Raw genomic sequence first — 5,293 nt, forward strand, 5'->3', positions numbered from 1 at the left:
TTTCCATAATGTAATGATAGAAATTAAACTTTCATATATTTTAGATTCATTGCACACCAACTGAAATATTTCAGGTCTTTTATGGTTTTAATACTGATGATTTTGGCATACAGCTCATGAAAACCCCAAATTCCTATCTCAAAAAAATAGCATATTTCATCCGACCAATAAAAGTGTTTTTAATACAAAAAAGTCAACCTTCAAATAATTATGTTCAGTTATGCACTCAATACTTGGTCGGGAATCCTTTTGCAGAAATGCCTGCTTCAATGCGGCGTGGCATGGAGGCATTCAGCCTGTGGCACTGCTGAGGTGTTATGGAGGCCCAGGATGCTTCGATAGCGGCCTTAAGCTCATCCAGAGTGTTGGGTCTTGCGTCTCTCAACTTTCTCTTCACAATATCCCACAGATTCTCTATGGGGTTCAGGTCAGGAGAGTTGGCAGGCCAATTGAGCACAGTAATACCATGGTCAGTAAACCATTTACCAGTGGTGTTGGCACTGTGAGCAGGTACCAGGTTGTGCTGAAAAACGAAATCTTCATCTCCATAAAGCTTTTCAGCAGATGGAAGCATGAAGTGCTCCAAAATCTCCTGATAGCTAGCTGCATTGACCCAGCCCTTGATAAAACACAGTGGACCAACACCAGCAGTTGACATGGCACCCCAGACCATCACTGACTGTGGGTACTTGACACTGGGCTTCAGGCATTTTGGCATTTCCTTCTCCCCAGTCTTCCTCCAGACTCTGACACCTTGATTCCCGAATGACATGCAACATTTGCTTTCATCCAAAAAAAGTACTTGGGACCACTGAGCACCAGTCCAGTGCTGCTTCTCTGTAGCCCAAAAGTGGCTTGAACTGGGGAATGCAGCACCTGTAGCCCATTTCTTGCACACGCCTGTGCATGGTGGCTCTGGATGTTTCTACTCCAGACTCAGTCCACTGCTTCCGCAGGTCCCCCAAGGTCTGGAATCGGTCCTTCTCCACAATCTTCCTCAGGGTCCGGTCACCTCTTCTTATTGTGCAGCGTTTTTTGCCACACTTTTTCCTTCCCACAGATTTCCCACTGAGGTGCCTTGATACAGCACTCTGGGAACAGCCTATTCTTTCAGAAATGTCTTTCTGTGTCTTACCCTCTCGCTTGAGGGTGTCAATGGACAGGGTCGGGTCGGCAGTCTTACCCATGATTGCAGTTTTGAGTAATGAACCAGGCTGGGAGTTTTTAAAAGCCTCAGGAACCTTTTGCAGGTGTTTAGAGTTAATTAGTTGATTCAGATGATTAGGTTAATAGCTCGTTTAGAGAACCTTTTCATGATATGCTATTTTTTGAGATAGGAATTTCAGGTTTCCATGAGCTGTATGCCAAAATCATCAGTATTAAAACAATAAAAGACCTGAAATATTTCAGTTGGTGTGCAATGATTCTAAAATATATGAAAGTTAAATTTTTATCATTACATTATGGACAATAATGAACTTTTATCACATATTTTTTTTAGAAGGACCTGTATTTATTTATTAAAGAGGCATAGGCACCAAGTGGGTAAACCATGGGATTACAAAAGGAAATTATTATATTTTCAGCCACAAAATGACTCTAAATCTGCCTCTTTGCATTGGAATTATCTATATTAACCCTACTCACTACATTAATAGTAATATAAATAATAAATATATTAGAAAATAAAAAGACAAATATTTTAAGTGCTCATTAACAGACCATAATTATTGCACAAATAGATTTTACTACCAAAACATCTCAAAATGTTCATTACTGTACTGCTTACCTGTATAGTGCATAGACAGTAAAAGAAATGGACAGAGCTATCCCATTGACTTCAGCGGCGGAAAGTGATGTCAGTAGAGGAGCACTTATTTCCTGATGGCTGAGCAAACTGCGCAGGCTCAGACTGAGCTTGACGACATAGATGTGACGTGAGCCTCCTGTCTGACAGCTGTAGGTCTTCTAGTAGTTGTGGAAAGTGAAATGTGAATCATGTTGTTTAAATATTTTCTCCCGTTGCTTTTGTCTTACTATGGGCTTCTCCCCATTCTTCTCCCTTGACTTTATCAGACTTTGGGACCTATCTTGCACCCAGCGCAATTGACTTGTACACCGACGCATGTGTCATATCTATTTTGTACCCGCGCAAAGCGCGCTTTTCCCTCCACAGAAGCACGTCGCTAAACTAGTGATTGAACTTGCGCTCCCTGGGCGGTTCAGCGCAAAAAAGGAGGGGTGTTCCGGCGCAAACAATCCCTGGTGCTATTTTGCTGTTCCATTAAACAGTTGCGCCACTGACCGGAAAAAACCTAGTCTAAAGTCAGTGGCGCGTTGCGCATTGTTCATTATGCTATTTTAAGGGCGCATGCTTGACCATAATGTATAGCGTGTACAACGCGCATACACTTTGCTCATGAAATCTACACAGATGCAACAGTTATTTTTGCAAATCATAAATTGTTACACTAAAAAAAAATACTAACACATTGTGGTGTGCCACGAAGATGTGAAAAAATAGGTATAAATATAGCTTACAAATTATTCAGGCTAATTGTAGTAATTAAGGATCAGACCAGTTTGCCCAATAGTGGCAAGACATATATGTATATAAGGACATCTGACAAATTGGTTTGTCTGTCAAGAACCAGGAAAAAAAAATCGACTGAAAAACTAAAAAAACTGTTTAACCGACGCCTGTTAAACCGACGCTATTTTGGGTGGGTTTCTCCCATCCCCATACAACACAACTTCTCTGTCTCTCACTCCCTTACGAAAGGAAACTATATTTACCAATATATTACTTGAAATATATTTTAATATATTGTAAATATATGGAATAATATATTGATGGTATTATAAAATATATTATATATTCATGTAATATATATTGCAAAATATACAAATGATTGCCGCTTTCAATATATTGCAATATATTGAAAGATATAAATATTAATTCCCATATATGTGAATATATTGCCTAATGTATTGCATGAAATTTTCGAATATACTGCAATATATTTTTGTTTCGTAAGGGCTGCTCTTACAAGAACGTGCATAATAATAACAATCCACAATGAAACTTGCGCACCTGCTTTTAAAGGGAATGTTGGATGCCGCTCTGATTGGTTTATTCACGTTACGCCCAAACCACACCTATGAATAATGAAGCTACTTCAGACCAACCCATTTTAGATTTGCGCCGGGCGCAAGAGCCATTTATCTCACCGGGAAAATAGCAACAGCGCCGAGACCCGCCCACAAAGTTACTTGCGCTTCGCGCTTTGACACTTGCGTTTCAGATCGTTAAAATAGGGCCCTTTATGTCTCCACGTCCCCCCGACTGTCTCATAGACAGTAAAAGATTGCCTGCGAGCGTCTCCTCCTGTCTATATGGTAATTTCTCAACTGTGCGACAGAGTCGCGTTGGTTATGACGCAATAGTTAGCCTGTTTTTACAAAAACAGCTTCTGCGGGGCGATAGTGTAAGATACAAGGTAACGGAGCCTTTTATGCATTGTCGTGTTTCTTAAGAAATAAACAATAGACAAATGGAGTCTTTAAATGCCTCAGATGTAAAGTTATTCACTGTCAAAGTGACTCAAAAATGAATGGGAGTCAATGGGATGCTAACAGCAGGTGATGGCTTGGTTAGCAATGGCAGCCCCTAGGGGTGGAACGCTTTCTGAGCGCTAGATTACCCCCTTGGTATAGTGAAGTTGTTGTCTATTCAATGTATTGACGTGGTCACGTGACCGCGCGTGCACAGGTCTTGTATCAACAACGCGTGTGACTCATGCAAAAATGCTCAACAGTTGGCAACTGTTTTCTGCTCCATGTAGTTTCATGTTTTCTCCACAGGATGGCAGCGACAAAAGACTGAGACAGGGCGAACTAATTTCTCCACTTTTTCAACCCGTTGTTTCACATCCTTTATTTCTCTGCAGGCGAAGTCGATTGTCAACTTTAATTGTCAATTAGATTGTCAATTTTCATAGTATTTTCACCTATCATTTTTTCAATAGCGTCCGATCTCGCTTTGATCAGTTTCGAGAGGGTATTCACAATATCTTAGTTAGATGGAGAATCTGCACAATCATCTCGAGAGCTTTTTTAGATGCAGGAGGCTTGCATGGTGTTGCCGGATACGAGGGAAAATCTTCTTCAGAGGCCTGCAAATTCAGCTGGCCTACCGAGTTCGCATAGTCATGACAGCTAGACACGAGGGTTTGTCGAACCTGTTGCAAAATATAAATGTGGCATTTTCAGATCACTTTGATATATTTCTTTTTACATTTAATTTAATTTAAAATCATATTGCAGCAAATTTTAACTTCACATTTGAATTTAATCTATAACACTATATCACTATTTGTTCGGACAGGACTTCTTTTCTAAATTACATTTGAGTTACAATTCTTATCACCCGACATCTGTGAATTCATGGACTAATTCAGAGAGTAGTCTTTCTTTTTTACAGAGGTGTGTGTGTGTGTGTGTGTTTTCTATACATGGGCTTTACAGAAGGTCTTTTGCTGTGTTAGCAAAGATCAAATATGACATATGTCTTTAAATTAATTATTTACTGATATAATTTTAATTTATTTGATTTTTTTAAAAGTGGCTGGTTATAATAAACTTCCATAAAATTTAGACACACGTCTTACTCTTACCTAATATTAAAATTAATATTGCAGTTGTGTGTGTGAGAGAGAGTCACTTTTTCACTTGATGCTGATAATTTAACCGTTTCATATCATAGGCTCATATAACAAACAGAAGCTACGGTAGGTCAAAAACATCTAAAGAGAAGTGTAAGGATAATACAACATTAGCATTTGGACGTTATTCTGCATTTATTTGAAATGGACATTTGACATCATCTGTATCAAAATGTATGCACTCATATTACTCTTACCTGACACTGATATTGAAATCATTGTTGCAGTTTCTGTTATTTGGCTTTATTTATTTATTTATTTTTATTTAAAAAAAAATATTGAATGGCACACATATTGAAACAAAAACAGGTCTTCGGGTAGAGATATGGTTATGATCACATTTTTTTGGAATATTGTACTGTTTGCAAACATTTCAGTGCCAACCAAGCTGATGGGATCAGTGTTTAAATGAGCTGCATCTTCTCAATAACTTAAGTTTCCAATAATATAAAATTGTAATTGTATTCTTTTACAATACATATTTTATATAAATTATGGCACCTTGATATTAAGTACTACAACAGATATGCAATTAAAATGTCTTTAATTGTGAAAATAACACGTAGAGC

Source organism: Pseudorasbora parva, chromosome 9 (genome assembly GCF_024679245.1).
Source record: "Pseudorasbora parva isolate DD20220531a chromosome 9, ASM2467924v1, whole genome shotgun sequence".
NCBI classification, from domain to species: domain Eukaryota; kingdom Metazoa; phylum Chordata; class Actinopteri; order Cypriniformes; family Gobionidae; genus Pseudorasbora; species Pseudorasbora parva.